Source organism: Rattus norvegicus, chromosome 7 (assembly GCF_021556685.1).
Source record: "Rattus norvegicus strain SHRSP/BbbUtx chromosome 7, alternate assembly SHRSP_T2T, whole genome shotgun sequence".
Lineage (NCBI taxonomy): Eukaryota > Metazoa > Chordata > Mammalia > Rodentia > Muridae > Rattus > Rattus norvegicus.
In genome coordinates, this window is record NC_141540.1 from 103,917,501 (window position 1) to 103,936,967 (window position 19,467).

General features: G+C 37.6%; 1 long non-coding RNA gene across 5 annotated transcripts in view; it reads left to right on the forward strand.

Moving 5' to 3' along the window:
• Nucleotides 1-19,467, forward strand: part of LOC148004820 (uncharacterized) — an 87,822-nt gene that overhangs the window by 5,137 nt on the left and 63,218 nt on the right. For 3 of the 5 annotated variants that reach the window (XR_015625622.1, XR_015625621.1, XR_015625626.1), the window contains exons 1-3: nucleotides 6,970-6,999; nucleotides 7,175-7,257; nucleotides 18,447-18,622. This is a non-coding gene — a long non-coding RNA (uncharacterized LOC148004820). Of the gene's footprint in view, nucleotides 1-5,199; nucleotides 5,337-6,969; nucleotides 7,000-7,174; nucleotides 7,258-18,446; nucleotides 18,623-19,467 lie in introns of those variants that run through there. The other 2 variants (XR_015625625.1, XR_015625623.1) reach the window with 2 other exon arrangements.

Below are 19,467 nucleotides of genomic sequence, written 5' to 3' on the forward strand. Positions count from 1 at the left end.
CTATCCTACTGGTTGGCTCTATCATTCGTTCATCTAAATATGAATACATATATATCCAAAACACTAGGATAGGCACTGGGACTCTAAAGTAAGTCATTTAAGGAATTTGCAATTTAGTGATCCAAATACTCTATCTTGTTATAAAGACTGAAAAGAAAATTTGGTGTTGGTGGTGGAGTTTGTTAAATCATGTACTAAAGAAAATACAGATATGCATAACACCACTCCACAATTTTTTTGTCTTCAGTAATTGCTGTCTTTTTCTGTTCTTTCTTTAACCACCTTGAATCTACATGGACATGCCTTCTTTTGACTAGCCTTAGACTGTTTCCTATGTGTGTGTCACTTAGTTTGATGTCTTTCTATTTTCTTGCATAAACTGGCTCCCTTTCCCCACACTCAGGAGGCCAACTCTTCTCCATTCTTCAATACCTAATTTATGCATCACACCTCTCACTGTGACTGTGGTATACATTTTCTTGCTGCCTAGAGGGAAACGATACTCTACTACAAACATCTGTCATAGTATTTAAGATCTGTGTGGTTGTTTTTGTTGTGGCTTATATGCCTGGATGCTTTGTTGAACTCTGAAATGCTAACAACAGATTCTATACCTGAAGCGTTTGTGACATCAGTACCTGAGATGATGAGTGATGCAGAGGAGATGATCGATAAATATTTATTAAACAAATGAGAGAATGAGTGACCCATGGTAGTGGAAGCTCTTCAATGTAAAGGATTGGTCCTTTTATCCCCTGAGAGCAATATACAGCAGTTCCTTCTGAGTCACAGGATTTCAAAGTTGGAAGACATTTTGGAGATCCTCTATTCCAAACCATAATTCAGTACATGTTGCAGAGAACTGAGCTTTCTTGATATGCATGGGATGAATTTCCTTATTCTGTGTTGGTCCAAAAAGATACTTTGTGTGGCCAAAGTATATGATAGGGACAAGAAGGGAGAAGTCTATGAAAAGTTAAACATTTCAGAAATAGAATTATTTGCCTAGGAAAAATGGCCATATTCTTCTTTCATGGTCATAGTGTTTAATACTCCATGTTCCTTTCCCAGTTTTGGGTTCCTATTGCTTGCTTTAGTTTTTAAGTTCTTCCACGTATTTATTAATTTATAACATGCCATTTCATCTAATCATTTATTAGGAGCCTTGCTTATTATCATCTGGCTTCTGACTCCATGTTCCCTTCTCTACACAAATGTTTACCTCACTAGTTTGCTATGTTTGCAGCAAATACTTAGCGATATGCATGATGTTTTCAACCAGAGCTCATTAGACCTTCTCCGTCAGAGAAATTATAAACTTTCAGTGACTGAAAGATCTATATGTTGCTCTACTGTTGATGAACAACTTGTGCCGTGTGTAGCCTCATTGTATAGGTTCCACACTGCTGAACCACTCTGTAATTCTGTTGCTGGAGAGGACACTGCTAAGAGCACACTTTGATGCCAGGCAAAGAGCAAATAGCTATAAAGTTTTGCAGTGCTCTCTCTCAGCTTCTATTCTTATCTCTTCATGAACTGCCAACAAACAAGTCATAGACTGGACCACATTCAGAGGAGTAACTAATTTCAAGGCTGGATTCCAGAGTTCCTGGCCTTGATTTGAATGTTCTCTGTCCTCTTTACTAGCCCCGTGAGTTTGAACCAGTTTTCCGAAAATTGGTAGCTCTCAGTTTACTCCCATTCAAAATGGAGACACTTAAAAGCAACTAGCGGAGGGTTGCTTCAGATACAACATGGGTTCCTGCATACGGATGGCTAAGAACACACAGCTGGTACAGACAGTGCTTGCTAAATGTCAGCTCTTGTTATTGCTGCTTGACATTTCCTCAGTCAGGAACACACTCTTCACATCCGGGTTCATGAATTTCAAAGCTTCAGTGTCATCCAAGGATGCCATCCTGGGAAAACAAGTAAGCTGTGAGGAAGACCAAAGGACCAGTGTACCTGTTCAGACCAAGGGCAATAATTTCTTTTGACTTTTCTGATAAGTAACAATGGAGGCTATTTTCTTCCTCCAGCTAGGAAAAGAAAGAAGACCAAAGATAAAAGGGGATACCTTTTACTGGGATTAGAAATTGTGGTTGGTTTGCTCTATCTTCTCATGAAGTTTGCACTTTTATGTGGCATTCAACATGTCCTGAAAGTGGTAACAATGGGAGGGAAGAGAGCATTTAGCTCAGTGTCTGTTGATGTCAGAATCTCAGCATTTGCTATAACACCCTGTTTTGCAACAGCCCTTCAGTGGGACAGAGCTCTTTCTTTCTTTCTTTCTTTCTTTCTTTCTTTCTTTCTTTCTTTCTTTCTTTCTTTCTTTCTTTCTTTCTCTCTCCCTTTCTTTCTTTCTTACTTTCTCTCTCTCTCTCTCTCTCTCTCTCTCTCTCTCTCTCTCTCTCTCTCTCTCTCTTCTTTCTTTCTTTCTTTTTTCAGTTGCTAGTAGTAATGTCCCATAATGATATATCCTCTTGGATGTGGAACACCTCTAATTTAATATATTTATTTTTGCAAAATAGACTTGAATTAAAAAAACCCAAGAAATCTCAAGAAAATCTAGTAAATATATTACTTTCACACACTGGATATGCTGAACAGATTATAACAAAGAGGACTTAGATACTGGATGGGAAAAAAGAATTGGAGAGATGGCTCAGCCTAGTTAAAGGCGATAGTAACAAGCAATGATGTATATACATTCTGTTATAATTGGATTAGCTGATTTAACTAACATGTGAGAAATAGCAACAAATTATTTGCACCCATGTCACATACATACCTTACAGACTCTTGTATACCACATTCCAGGTGCTTTTCAAGGTCTTCTTATGCTTTAAATAATTCAGCTCCACTTAATGCACTGAGAGATATCAATGCCATTCTTATTTAAAGCAACCACAACAACAACCTTAAATGCAAACTGGTTAATTAGTTCTCCAAGGTTACCCAGTTTATAAGTGTCAGAACTAGAATTTCTTTTCTTTTCTATTCAGTTTTTGGGCATTTCATATAATATGTGTTCAGCATATTCTTTCTTCTCCCCAATTTCCTCCAAGGTATCTCCAGTGTACCTCTCTGCCCTCTCAGCTTCATGATCTTTCTCTCTTGGAAAAAAAGAGAAAAATCTCAAACTAAACAAAATACAGTACAATTTGCTAGCATTCCTCCACAAAGACCCAAAACAATGGATTATGATTTGTATTGAACTAATGTATTGACCTGACCTGCAATGTGGTTCATATACCTATGCCTTGTCATTGAGGGAAACTGATTTTCCCTGTGCCAACAGTTATCAATTGCAAACAACCTCTTATATAGGGGTAGATTTTTACATACTGATATTTTATCTACATTGAACTTATACATGTCTTGTGTATGATTTCATAGTCTCTGTGAGTTCACATGTCCATAAACTCTGCTGGGTCTGGACAATATTGTTTTCATACTATTATCCAGTTCCTCTGGTTCTTACGATCTTTTCACCTCATCTTCTGCTTAGATCCCTGATGTTCGGGAGGGGGGGTGTGCTATAGACATTTAGGTTTGAGCACCCTAGTGTCTCTTATTTTCCGTACACTGTTCAGTTTTGTGCAGTGTGTCCGTGTTAATTACCGTCCACTACAAAAAGCCCCTTTGATGAAGGTTGAGCAATGCACTGATTTATTGGGTATAACCATATATCAGTAGGATTCCTTGATATAGAAATGAAATTTAAACTCTATGGCTAAGTCCTGTATTCTCTAATACTATGGCTTTTATAAGGTGATCATATTTACCTCAAGCAGAATCTACCAAGAGAAGCACTAGTACATTCATTTTTGGTCATCTAAAAGACATTATGTGTTTGGTAGGTGTACTGAGTGGTTCTGTATTGGTAGCTTCACATTAGTACCATAGTTTGCAGTTTTCATAAATGCTACCTGGTGAAAAAGTCTATTCACTGGTGTTACATCAAGGTATAGGCTTGTCTACTTCTAATCACTCATTGCTCTTCAGCTCCTTTTGGGTAGCTCAGCTTGATTAGGTCATCTTTCCTTTTCCTAGAACCTTCTTCCATTCACGGATGCTCCCATTCCTTCCTCTATTTCCCTCACACCAAGATGGATGGAATATTCTAAGATGTTTCTGCAAGAATGATAGTAAATCTTCCATGCACAGTCCTGGGGCAGTAAACGGCACTGAGCATTCTCAGACTGAAGAAAATCAATGGATACTACCTATAGGAGGATTGTTTCTTAGCTCTTTCTGCAGTTTTGAAGGAGAAGTTTAAAATTCATAAAAGTTAGAAAATGAAAAGCAACTAGATGATGACACCAAATCACAGTCCTGTAGAAGTGTGGGACTGTATTATGTGACATACTTGTGCATGGATACCCATCATGGTACCCGGTATATCCTACTTTCTTATAAAATAAAGGCTCCTCAGTACTCTCCCTGTAATGTGTGTGTTCCAAAGACAGCCAATGTTCATGAAGTTTAAGATTTGAGTTTAAGATTTCTCACACTTGATTCTTTCTAGACTGTGCTGAACCAAGATCAACCCATTAATTTTCTACTTTGACACAGTACTTTCTTCTGCAATAGAAAACACATTTCTGTTTTTCTGTCCCCTTTTCTGAAAATACAACAGAGTTTCATGTCAGAAGCTTTTTTTTTCTGAGGGTACTTTTGGTGTCAAAATTTCTCCCCAGGCACTAAAACCCAAAGAACAGACCATTCAAAAACATTAGTAGGTAGCAGCAATTCTATGATTCAGTTCTGTCCGACATAGGGTAGGCAGGACTTCCTTATAATTTTGATAAAGATTAGCCTTGACACTGCCTACTTCTCAAGTCACCTTCAAATTGAAGGGCAAGAGCAAATCTCTAGGTGTGATTAAGAACCTTTTAATAGGGCAAAGTTTAGCAGGAATGAAAACACAGTCTGCATAAAACCATAAATAGTTGTGGTTTTTTCAACTTTTGAAAATTCAGATTGCTAATCAACTACTTGCCCAAGGATGGAAGGTGTACTATTTGCGTTTGTGCCAATCAAATGGTGCCAAACATTAGTCTCACATAAGACTTATCCTTCTGCAAAGTAAATATGGCTTGCTATTGGTTATCACTTCAACTACAAAGAGTTCTAAGCTGTGTACTATTGATCCAGGTAAAAGAGATAAAACCCAGAGGACTTAGTGTGCATGTTCTTTTGCCTGAGGCAATTTCCTTCCCTCCAATTGCACATTTCAGAGCATCATAAAATGCTCAATGGGAGTCCCACATGACCACGACAGTTACTGTCATTGCCAAGAACAACAACCTCTGAGAGGCTGTGGGTGAGAAGTAGGTATAGTATTTGCTTTGTATGAGGAAAAGAGACTGGGGAGCCAGACTGGTCAATTTCTTCAAATAGTATTCGTGTTGTCGCCTGTTTTCCTCTCTGAAACCTAAACAATACATTTCTGAAAGCTATGTTGGTATCCACAAATTTAGGATGGTCACATTTTCCTGTTGACCTCGGATTTCTATGATTACAAAATGTCTTTGATGGTAACTCTAATGATGGTCCCACTTTAAAGTCAATTCTCTGTCTGTTTAAAGTTACTAGTACCATAATGGGTGATGTTTGCTGTACACATGGCACAGCTTTTCCTAACTTTCTGTTCCACAGCTCTAACATCTTTGTAAAGGTGCTTCAAAAAAGCCCATCACTGGATTTCTTTTTTTAAACTTCTCTTTAAAATCTAGACTGAAAATTTTGTCAATGAACTTGGATAAACAGTAGATTTATGGGTAATTTCATTATTAATAAAGCCATGCATAAATCCATGTCTTGATATTCATTACTACTTGTCATAGCTCCTCAACTTTCTTATTCTATTATCATCTGGATTAATCAAATATTTTTATGACTATTTTATTTCTAATATCTTTTGTAGGTATTTTCTTTGTCACTCTGTTTACCTCTTTAAATCTTAATATATGCACCATCTAAACAAGGAAAATACCTAGTGTGGAATAAGTGTTCTGTAGGTTCCTTTTCTATGGAAATTCTGTGGAGCACAAGTCTCCTTTTGTTGTCCGTGGCATATGTGTGTGTTCTCTACGTATGAGTATATACATGTGCTTCCTTATGTGTGCCTACCTGAAGGCTAAACCAGGGCATCAGGTGGCTTCTTATGTTCTCACATTATTTCCTTAAGATAGGGTATCCTGTAGTACCCAAAGCTCAGCATCTTTGGCTATGCTGACTGACCAGTAAGCTCTGAGGATCTACCTAAACTCAGTTCTCTATGGTGGAGTTATGGGGACTTTTATTTGTGTACAGTTTTTACATGTTTACTGGGAACTGAACCCACATCCCCATGCTTAGAGAATAAGCACTCTAATATATTGTCATTCCCAGACCATGTAACTCAAAATTCTGTTTGAAAAATCCTCATGTCTCTTCACCATCTCTGGTAGCTGAGGCTCCTCTGGGTTGCAATAAGTCAGATATCATTGAATGTGTACATTTTTCTTTTTTCTTCACTGAAGACCAATAGAATACACAAGGTCAAGCTTTTGCCTTATGTCCTGGATTAGCAAGTGCCTTCTGAGAACAAATGACAGATTTTCAGTCCATGTTAGACATGATTTTTTCTCTTTAGAATTCTTTCAGTATTCCGAGCCCCCAACTTAAGAATGACTTTATGATTGTGATATTTTTATAATTCATCATTTTAAGTGGAGCAATGATTGCCACTCCTCTCCCAGAAGCAAACGTTGTGACTACTATTGCACATCTGAGATGCAAAGGCTTATCTCAAGGTTAGAGGGCAGGGGAGGATTGCGCAGTTTACATTCCCACTGGGCCCTGGGCAAGTGATTTAACCACTGGACCTTTGTTAATTCTTCTTGTAAAATAGGATTAATGATTCACCGTGTCTTTAAGGTCATTGTGAGGATATAAAATAATGAATGCAAAATATTCCACATGATGCCTGAACATAATGATATTTTAAAGGTTAGTTACTCTTATGACTTGGATATGCTTTGAGTTTGTTCCCTAAGGGTTTGTATGTTCAAAGCCTGGTCTTCAGTTTGTGGATGGCCTTAGGAAGTTTTGAAAATCTAATAGGAATATGGTTGGAGGTATTCTGTTACTTCCTGTCTGCTGACCTAAATTCTTCCTTTCATAGGTTCTCCATTATGCCATTGGCCTGAAGTCTTAACTGGAGCCAAGTATGGTAGATTTATGCCCTTAAACCTGCCCAACTATGAGGTAAGAATGCCTCTGTTCTTACAAAGAAGTCTGTCTTAAGTGCCTTGCTATATTAGCTTGAGCAACAGGAAGTATACCAGCATACCTATTATTAGAAAGGATTGATTATGCTAGATGGGAGCCCAGACATCATCAATTTTGAATCAGATGCCACTTAGGAACATGGTAACATTGTATAATCTGTTTAACTTCTTTATAGCTATTGCTTCATTGTGAAATATAGCATTAGTGATAGTATGTCATAAGTGGTCATGTTTTCATGTCATAGAGGATAAGGTTTCCTTCATAAGGGGTTCAAATGAGAACAATATTGACCTGTAATTGCGGACGTGCTAAAATATCAGCTGTAACTAAAGTTTAGGTCATGAGTGTGAAGCTGAGATCAAGTCTCTGGGAAATTCAATTTAATTGATCACAAAGCATTATTTTCATTCTCTTCATATAAACATGGGTTGCTCAGAATGGCACATCAGATGATAAGGGTGCATCTCATTTTACTTACTGTGCCAGGGTTGCATGTAGGCTTCTGGTTCTTAAGCAAACTTTAGGAATAAAAATGCATACATACTAGTATCCTCATCTGCTAAGATGTACTGAGAACTGGATCAGTTGATTTCCATTGTCATCCTGAGTGTATTTGGAATCACTTAGGATAAATGTCTATGAGTTTCTTTTTGTGAGCCTCCGTATAAAGATGTAACTGAGAAGAAAATTCTACTCTGAAAGTGAGGACACCATCCCATAGGTAAGGATCCCATATTGAATAAAAAAGGAAAAGGGGAAAGCTAGAGAACGTGTTGACATCTCTTTAAAGCTGTAGTTGTAAAAGCCATTGTTGCTCCTATACCCTCCTCACCATGATAGTCTGTGCCATCAGCAAACTGAATCAAAATAAGCCCTTCCCCCCTCAAGTTGTTTTTTTGTCTGGTCTTTGTATATTTCCATCGATTTTATCAATAATACTTCTTTGGGAAGATACTGCCTTTTATTCTTTTGATTTTTTTTTTAGTTAAAAAAATCTCACTTCAAGAAATGCTATTATATAGTAGCTATCATGTTTCTATTTTAAATATTATTTAGCCCAAAATAAAATCTTAAAAATCTTGTAAAATCATAATTAAAAATAAGAGCATTTAAATTTATTTTTTAAATTATAATATGGTATATCATCCCCTACCTTTTCCTTCTCCCGAAACTCCCTTATATACCCATCCTTGGTCAATTTTTTCAAATTCATGGCCTCTTTTTCATTAATTGTTGTTTTATATCTATTATATATGTCATATATGTAATATCATATATGGCATGCATAATTGCATAAATGCATAATAGATCCTTCTCAGGCTACATAATGTTAATTGTATATATATATTTTTTTCAGGGATAGCCATTTGGTACTGGATAACTAATCAGCATATACTAAAACCAAAGCCTGTGATCCACTAAAAAATAAAGTGAATATTTGAAAACTTCACCTTGGATTCCTCTTAATTTGTTCTCTCCTCTCAATTTGAGATATCACACTTACCAAGTGCTTACGTGTCACAATTTTTCTCTAATATTTCAGCACATTAAATGGAGATACAAGGGATAGCTGGTTTCAGAAATACTCAAAATTGATCCATTAGTGACACTTGTCCACTCTTCTTTCAAATAGGAGAACCTGGATCACAAGCAAATTTAAATGACTTGTGGGAGATCTTAGGATCTATGTATAAATTCATGTTTAGTTCAGAGTCTAATGTTTTCCGGTGAATGGGTGGTCTTACTTTCCTGCAGGCGGGCCAAATGGAAAAGAAGGAAATAAATCTCTTCCCTTCTCCATCATACTTCCACTAGCCCCAGAATTTATACCAGGTGGACCCATGTCACTAATCTACTCCATAGATAGGCCTTCTCCTCTCCAGAGGCCACCTTGATTTGCACCCTTCGTTCTTACCATGGTTTCAGCAAAAGCACAGAAGACATTTTGTCTGCCTGTGCTGCACCTCAATGGCTTTCTATTTGTCCCGTCATCAGCACAGACTGTTCATCTACTTTGAGCATACTTTGTGGTTTTCTCCTGTGGAACTTGCAGCCCTGGTAATAAAGCTAGTGTTCAGGGAGGAGCAGAGTGAATGTGACTCTTTCAATGAAGCTGAGAGCACAGCCCTTGCTTGTCTCTTGAGGTTGACAGCTGCATTTTTCTGGAAGCACTTGGGCCTGCATGTATTTTATTCATGTGGGCCTCACACGATGAGATAGATTTAATCAATGGACGTCAACTACCGCACATTAGATCCTAGAAGTTTTTGTTCTTGGCACTTTATGAACTCTGAGAATTGTTGATTTTTCAAACAGGAGTGTCAACATTTCTTTGGTTCAGCGTCTTATCCTTGAGGGAGCAAGTTACAACTGACCCTGCTAGGGATGAGTCAACTGAGGTTGACCAAGACAAAGTTTCTCCACAAGATCTAAACAAGCATTAGAGAAAGAGGAGGTGATGCTTTGTTATATTTTATTATCTCTACCAATGAATGTGTTTTCCCTCGGGCAAACTCTTATGTGGAAACTGAAGTAAATCTTTTAAAGGAATTGGGGTGAAATATTGCATAACTTTTGACTTATTATTGTTATTTTTACTCGTCAATAAAGGCTCCAAAAATTCAGAAGCTCTTGTATTGATAAAATAAACATGTGAAGTTGAAGATCAGTGATGATAATTACTTCACATTAGAGGCAATATTCAATTACTTTTGGCTGTTCCTTCTTGTTTTGTTCTTCTGTGTTAAATAAGTCTCCACTCCATGGAACAGTAAACGTGAACGTTCTAGTTAGGTAAGGATTTGGCTTGCAATTTCTTTGTGTCCTTTGGTTCAATTGACTAAGAACTTTGAGTCTTTTCTTAGTTGAGTTACTATAATCTCAAGACTCTCTCTATGCATTATTACAAATATATCAATTAGAGAGATCCAATGCCTACAAGGACAGAAATAAAAATATGATGCTCTGGTGATCTGTATAACATGTAACATCTGTAGTTCTTCTTGTATCGCTTACCCCACACTGTGATGAAAATAGTCACTGTCTATTATCCTTGTATATCCTTTCCTGATGCTCAACTACAATAGAAATGGAAGACAATTGTTTATGTAAATATGTATAGTCCTACATTCCAAGAAGTGTAGACTTCAACCAACAATCTTTCTAACAAATGATTTATTCCCACATATTTTGACTGTATGCACAGGGAAGGGAATAAAGACTTTCTTCTAAATTCTGCCCCGAATATTGCAAGATCATAGAGTATAGGGCAACTGAGATTTCAAACTCTAAAAACCATGTTTCAGTGTACCTGCTGCTACTGTTAAAAACGATAAATATCCCTCAGTAAGCACACATAGGAATGGATGTTTGAGTCCATTGGCTGTGTTTTATTGGGTCCAAGTTTTAAAATACTGAAACAAGTCTGAAGAATCTTTGATGTGGTCTATTCTCTAGCTATACAGGGTCAAGTCAGCATCTCCACTTGTCCTAAAATACCTATAGTGTTCTCGTCTGTATGCTCACTCTAGAAAATTCCTTGTTTTAACAAACTTCTGTAGGTTTCTAAGTTTTATTCTATTGTTCCATTCAAAAATGAGTTCCCTAGTTTGGAGTGCTCTCCTACAAAAGAAACATTCCTTCCAAAGTAGCCCTTTCTATGACGGTCACCATCTGTGATCTTCCCAGCACCATGCTCACCTGTAATTATTGCATCTGTTCTCTCACTTTATAAAACATATTTCAATGGCAACCAACTCTCTGGTTAACTGCCTGCTTCAATCCAGCAGAACACTCATATTTTTTTTTCATTTCATTGGATTTTTTAAATTTACATTTCAAATGTTATTTCCTTTCCTAGTTTCCCAGACATAAACCCCCTATCCCATCCTTCTCCCATTCTTCTACAAGGGTGTTCTCCTTCCCATCTACCCCCTTCCCACCTCCCCAACATTCCCCTACACTGAGGTTCAACCTTGTCAGGACCAAGGGCTTCTCCTTCCATTGGTACCCAACAAGGCCATCCTCTACTACACATGCAGCTAGAGCAATGGGTCAGTTCATGTATATAATCTTTGGGTAGTGGTTTAGTCCCTATGAGCTCTGGTTGGTTGGTATTATTGTTCTTACAGGTTTGCAAGCCCCTTCAGCTCTTTTAATCCTTTCTCTAATTCCTCCAACGTGGTGCCCATTCTCAGTTCAATTGTTTGCTGCTAGTATTTACCTCTGTATTTGACATTCTCTGGCTGTGTCTCTCAGGAGATATCTATATCTGGTTCCTGCCAGCATGCACTTCTTAGCTTCATCAATCTTATCTAGTTTTAGTAGCTGTATTTATATGAGTCACATGTGAGGCAGGCTCTTAATGTCTGTTCCTTCAGTGTGTGCTCCTAACTTTGTCTCCATATCCTCTCCTATGAATATTTTTGTTCCACCTTTATGAAGGAGTGAAGAAATCTTGAGCTTCATGCAGTCTATGGATTATGTCTTGGGTAATTCAAGATTTCAGGCTAATATCCATTTATTAGTGAGTGCATACCATGTATATTTTTCTGTGGTTGGGTTATCTCACTCAGGATGATATTTTCTACTCCAATCCATTTGCCTATAAATTTCATGAAGTCATTGTTTTTGATAGCTGAGTACTACTCCATTGTGTAGATGTATCACATTTTCTGTATCCATTCCTCTGTTGAAGGGCATCTCTTATATACTACTATTTTAATATTAAGCCTAGTATAAGTACCATTCCATTATTATTATAAAAGTATTATATTTAGGACAGTTAGTAATGTGTTCATTTTAGTCATGCATATTTTATAAAGCAAAGTATATGGTACATAATCAGTGACTCCTATTTGCACCATGAGTTTTTAAAAAGTAGTTTGGCAGTTGATTAAGTAAAGAATGCTTGAGTGTTCACTTCAATAGCACATATGCTAAAAGGTATGCATCTCAGATAGGAAATCAGGCATATTTGGTTCCTATTTCAGATCCAATTGTGCAGTGGATCAAATATCCCTGAATGGAATAGGGAAGGTACAAGTTATCAGCCTGTGTTTTTTCCTTTTCTTTTTTAATGATTTAAGAACATCAACATTTATTTATCATGATAAAAAAGAAGTGAGCTATGAATTATATCAAAGTGATAACAGAATACTTTCAGACCAAATTGCTTTGTTTCTGGAGATTTGCAAATGCTCAGATCTAATTACTGTTTCAAAGCATTGACATAGAAAAACAGTTTGTTATTCCAGGAAAAGTTGTTAAGCTAGGGAAACCTCCAAAAGCTATGGGTAGCTACTGCTATAACTGTTTGGTTGGGTTCACAAAGATTGTGTATGATTTCCTGTCTTGCCAGTTAATATCTAAGATCTGTAGCCTCTCTTGAAGACAAGTATTTTCATGTATAAAATATAGAATATGACATCAGTGCTTCATATCAAGTCCTCACATCTTCTCTGATTTGGTGAAAAAGTTAATAAATTATTTTAAAGTACAATGATCAAAGCATATGTTACCATGTCATTGAGAAGACAGCCTAACATATGAAATGAGGGCTGAGACACTGCATGCAATATATAAAGAGCTGTGGTGAGCCTTTCCAGATCATCTAAGACACAGACACAGCTCTTCCTGACTTTGATTGTCTCCATTTCAGGCCTTTTGATGTGATACAATAATGGCTGTTTTGCTTCCATCCCAAAGTCAAATGAGTGCTGTTTTTTGGAGGGGATGCGCTATGCAAAAGTGAGAACTTTGAGAGGATGTCTGAAATTAAATGGGACCTCTTCCCTGTCGAAGTGGAAGTACCTTGAGTAGTCAGAAAGTCTTCTCTTTGTCAACTTGGTGAAATGATACCCTTATGATCCTAGACTCCTGATCTCTTTATCTATGTGAATGAACAGATATTGATGGCAAGAATGAAGGGAGACTGGGTAAAAGCACGTTTTGGCACCTACTGTGTGTCAGATTGTGTCTCATGATGACATTTATTTATCATGCCATGTTAGTTTACTTTCCCTATTGCTGTGTTAAAGTTTAAGAAACAACTATGAAAACTTAAGAAATAAAGAGTTCCTTTGCCAGGTGATATGTTCCTTTTTACTCAGGAAAGCATTGGAAAAAGAGCCAATGGGTGTGTGTGTGTGTGTGTGTGTGTGTGTGTGTGTGTGTGTGTGTGTGTGTGTGTGTGTGAGGTGGTTCACACTGCATGGACAGATAGTCAGGAAGAAATCTAGGCTAGAAAGCCAAAAGACCCACTTCCTCCTCCAGTAATGCCTCACTCCCTTGAGGCTCTATAATCTTCCCAAACCATGTCACCAGCTGGAACCAAGTTTTCAAACATGTGAGTCACAGGGGATGATACAAAGCCAACAAGACAGACGTTACTTTGTGTGCAAAACAAATGAGAAAACAAAGGCTAAGAGGGCTTACATATTCTAGGCAAAGAACATCATGAGTACATAGGCCTACAGAAATTCCATTAGAACTTAAGATCCTATGAAGCAACACCATGGAGGCTTGCTGTATTTGCCAAGGTAGACTTATGCCATCCTTCATCACAAACTTAAGATTATACAGAACATTTCCTCATCCTTTCTCCTGGAACATACTCATTCTTGCCTGCATGTCATCTCACAACTTGAGGCCACTTCCGTGGTTAACTGGGAAAGGGTAGAAAGTGTGTCTTCATCTGGATTCCTGTCTTATGTGTCCTTCACAACTATGGTCTGTGGTCTGCTTATGTAGTAATAAAATAACCTTGCACTGAATTCCATCCAACATTCTCAGCAATCTTGAGACCCAAACGCATCACCTGTGGTTTGGCTTAGGAAGGCGTTGCTGTGGCAGCACCGGTCCTGACCATTTATCTTTCATTGCATTGCATTAATAATTCTCATCCATGTTTCAGTAGCTTGGCTAGCCGGCTCTCTTAGGGTGGTGTGAAAGGGTAGATCTATTCTGTGAATACAAAGAATAATTCTAAGAAAGAAGGACTTCTTTCAAGTTCCTTCGAAATTAAAGGGAGGGGGGATATACAGCTGCATAGAGGCTTTGAAGATCCAAATCTCAGTAAGAATCCAGTCCTAGTGGAATACAGTGGTTGCTGATTTTCAAATGTTTTTTTTCCCTTCTTCTTTGTTGGCAAATGGGCTGGAATTAATGACTAACCAGTTCTTTTATCATCAAGGACTATTATTTTCTCACAATGACCTCAGAGTAGCCATGGCATTTATGATCTTATTCATACAGGCTCTTTGCCCAGAAACATAGGGGAATGAATCTTTCCTTAAAACGAAGAGTGTTACTGACTTCAGGGTACTCCACTTCCTAAGATAAGTTAGATATTTTTTCTGTTAATAACACCACATTTTAAATACATGAGGGTTACACTTATTCTCTGTCATTCTCTATCAAATGGCATGTCACCTCATTGGCCTTCATAAGACTAGGAAAAGACAAATCATGCCTTTCCAAGTGTTGCTGAAAGTTTTTCTTCTGAGTCTGCTAGAGAGGTAGAAAGCTCAGCCCGAAGTTTGTCTATCCATCTCAGTGATAGTTCCTAGTAACTCGGGGTTTCGTGGTTCTCTCAATAAAATGCCTATTATTTTGTACTACTGTAGGTAAGAATAGCACAGTCAGAACACCTGTCTTCTTTTTTTTTTTTTTTTTTTTTTTTTTTTTGCTCAAAGAGGATGAACACCCAAGGCCTAAGCCCCAGGTACTGTTGCCTCTTTCTTTTTTATTTTATTTTATTTTATTTTATTTTTTTATTAACTTGAGTATTTCTTATTTACATTTCGAATATTATTCCCTTTCTCGGTTTCCAGGCAAACATCCCCCTAATCTCTCCCCCTCTCCTTCTTTATGGGTGTTCCCCTCCCCACCCTCCCCCCATTGCTGCCCTCACCCCAACAATCACGTTCACTGGGGGTTCAGTCTTAGCAGGACCAAGGGCTTCCCCTTCCACTGGTGCTCTTACTAGGATATTCATTGCTACCTATGAGGTCAGAGTCCAGGATCAGTCCATGTATATAGTCTTTAGGTAGTAGAACACCTGTCTTCTAAGGACTTGATAAACCTACTTGTCTCTTCTATGTGACATGTAGATAGGTCACAGCACGTTTTCTTTAGCTTCATCTCCATTGCAAGTAGGTTCTATTGTAATTATCGAATTAAATTAAAAGTATAATTAAATTCTGTCAAATTATTATATATTTTTTGTTCTAGCACAATAATATCCCTTCAGCTTTATCAAGTCTTCAACCATAGGTGCAGTCACATACATGGTAAAATTAAATATCTCTTTATTTAGGCCTGACACATAAGTTCTATGTTTTAGAAGTATTTACAAGTATCAGAATTTCCAAGACAATTGTATATATAAATGTATATGAACATGCAGTTTAAATACTATCTAAAATAATATAAGCTAAGTGAATGAATAATAAGACATTTAAGTAATAAAATTAAAACTGGATTAAAATGATGATTATACTATTAAAATATTTTGGGGACAAATATAATCCTTTAATATAACTATCACCTCTATTTGCTTATCACACTGTTTTTCTGGTATTATTAATTTCTCTATGATTATAAACATACATTATAGTAGATGCATAATGCTCTATCATATAATCAATTATTTTCTAAGTGGCATGTGTTTTATATTTACATATATTTTAAACAGTACATAAATATATATTTTGAGTCTAGTCTGCGCATTTAGGAAGAGACAAATTCTGTTTTATATTTTAGACATATGCTTTCAGTCAACATGAACTTTGCACACCTCCGTTTCTCTCTGTATAAACAGAGACAATGTAGTTGCTTTAAGGTGTGATGAAGATCACACCAAATAATGATAAAGAGAAAGAAAGTAGATTAAGTTGTGTACCTCTCAGATTCATTTGTTAAAGTATCCTCCCCAACGTCATGAGATTTGGAAGTAGCACCTCGTGGAGGTGATAAAGTTAAGAAAATTGAGTTCTCATGAATGGATTAAAGACCTTATGAGAGACCTCATAGAGCTCCCTTCCTCCTTCTTCATGCGAAGATATAAAGAAAAATGAGAAGTAGTTGTGTTTCTACAAAGGCTTCTTATTGGACTAGAAGCCAAGTCTTTCAGCACTGTAATTTTGGTCTTCTTACCATGGATAGTAGTAAGTTTCTATTACTGATAGGTTACTCAGACTATGGTATTTTATCATACCAGTATAACTGAATTTTTAAAAGGATGTAGTAAAACTATCTTTAATGGGAATAGGAAGCACTTGCTGCTCTTACAGAAGAACTGAGTTCAGTTGTCAGCACCAGAAGTTCTTAACTGTCTGTCTCTAGTTCCAGGGGTCACACCAACTTCTCCTGACCTCTACATATGTTATACACACATGGTACACATACAAATAGGTACATGTACATATACATGCTATATAGATAAATGATAGCTATAGATATAGATAGTAAAACCCTTGAGTCCATTTCTGATGAGTACCAATGCAAAAGTAATGATTCCTTCCTCTGGCTTAGGAACAGGGCTTCCTCCTTAAAATGTGGAACTCAGGAGCAAGACTCTTCTAGTATGTGCTAGTATAACTGCTATTGTTTATGATGGTTAGTATGAGGAGGATGGATAGCAGCATCATAGGACTTAAACACATTGAGGAAATCAGCAGACACATTCCCTTTTCAGGTCATACCACATTGTAGTGTTCACTGGGCATGACTGCTCCACTCTCTGGTCATTACTATTCTATTGGGATAAACTATACTGATAAAAAGTAGCTAAGGGAGAGGGGGCTCATTTTGACTTAAAGTCCTATAGGAGATATGATCTGTCATAGTGAGGAAGCAACGGCAACACGGAATGAGTTGCCTTGGTCATGTTCCTTCAAAGCAATGGAACCCTTACTAACACAACTGTTATATCCTGCTTTGGTGCTTTTGTGTGCCTGCTCTGAATGTGCAACATAAGAGTTATTTCAGAACAGAAGTAGTGAGTCTGAAGCAAAAATACATGTAAGATTCTTAGAACAGGCCTTAGTGTGTGGTAGAAGCACAGGGTAGGTAAACTGAGGCTCAGTGAAGTGTAAAGGTACCTTAGGAGAACCTCATGTGTCCAGGTCCTGGAATAGAGGTTTCATGCCTGAGGCCCCTGTTTCTCACCTCTGAGCCTCACTGCTTCTCTACACTTAAAAAAAAAACATCCTGAATGATCTACAACCCCACCTTTGTAGAAAAAATGAATTGAGGCTAGGAAATAGGAATGACCCAACCTCATGTGACATTGAACACTCAGAGTTGTGTGATTCAAGAGGCACTCCACCATAAGCAGACTGATTCTGGGGTCCTGACCTGGGCTTGCACATGCCCTGCCTACTTGAACATAGACCAGAGGGCATAGCCGAGAGTGTAGGAGTGACAAAAGTCAATTCTAGAACCTACCTTGCATGATATTCAAGTGGTCAGTTTCCCACTTGTGCCTCAAACTCATCACCTATGAAATCGGGATATGATTTTTATAATCCACTATATACCTGCCAGTCCTGTCAAACTTTTCCCCCAGAGTGTAGTTGTATGTTACCTCTTCTCTGCTGGAAGCTAAATGCTTAAAACCTTATTGAGTACAGGATCGACCACGGTTCTAGAGACAGGCTAAAGAACTAGTGAGCTACTTAGATTAATCTGAAAATAGATATGTGGATTAATAAAATTCCTTTACTTCCTGCCTCAGGTAGAAAATGTATCCTAAATGTATTGCCTGCAAAGGTGATGCTTAGATTCAGGACCTTAAGAAGGGAGCAAGCCCTCATGCAGTATAAAGTCACTAGGCAGTCTGTCCAGTGATATTAATCTCAATTTCTGGTACGATGAATCAGCCATCTTTAAATGGTTCACACCTGTCGTTACTATATGTGAAGATAGGGCTTGAATACTTCAGCATCAAAACAAGAATGGTTGCCTAGAGACAAAACAAAGACACAGTAACCATGGGCACTTGTGACAGGATTGTGGGGTGCTTAGGCACATATCAACCCTAAGAGTCTACAGGCGCACTAGAGAAACAGTACATGAAAGAGGAACTCCTAAACAAAAAGGCCTAGAGTCTTACAATTAAAAGAATGCAACCTGTACGCTACTTTCTTTCTCATATCTTCTAGCCAAGGATCTGTCAAGTTCCTTTTGAAAATGTCCCTTGGATGGTGATTTAAGAATCCCTGACAGACACTGTGAACCCCATCACCCTTGGAACACAGTATGATAGGAGAGCCCATGGGAGCCTCTGCAACATCCGGGGTAATGAAAATGTTAGCTGGAACTCCAGTTTAGCCAAGAGGTATGATATTTACTTTATTTCTGTCTCAGTTTATTTTCTGTTGCTGTGATAAAATACTGTGACAAAAGCAACTTAAGGGAGAAGGGTTTGTTTAGCTCACAGCTCCAGCTTACAGTCCATCATTGTATGTAAGTCAAGCATCAAGACCTTGAAGCAGCTGGTCGCACTTTGTCTGCAGTCAAAAGAGAGTAATGGACGTGTGCATAATAGTGCTCAGGTCACTTCTTCCACAGTCCTGGATCCCCTAGACAGCAAATGGTGCCACCAACTGATGGCTCAGAAGCCTACCTCCCAGATGATTTTTTTTTTATTCTTTAAGAAGAGACTATAATTGCTTGTTTGTTTTTTGTTACCATACACATTTTTAATAAACACGAAAAACATTAAAAAAAAAAGAAAATGCCCCTTGGAATGGAAATTCTACTTTTCCTGAACACCCTCTAAAGTCTAACCAACTCTGCCTGGTAGATCATCATGACTTCCCTAAAACAGTCTCCACTGGGACAGCACTATCAATCCAATCAATTATCCACATAGCTGTCAATTCCTCCCATTCCTTAAGATGTCTGCTTGATATGGTTGCATTAAGCTGTAATTCCAGCATTTGGGGGGTAAAGGAAGGGGAATCAAGAGGTCAAGAGGCTATAGAGAGTTTGAAAACAACCTCTGCTGCTCAAGAACAAATTTCAAATACTAAAAAATTGTGTGTGTATGTGTATGTATGTATGCATGCATTTATATATGTATATATGATATAAATATCTCTTCTTTCACATACTTTTATAGTATTTCTCATCTGAAGAATCTCAAATTTTACAATGATCATTGTCAGTGAGAAAGAATAA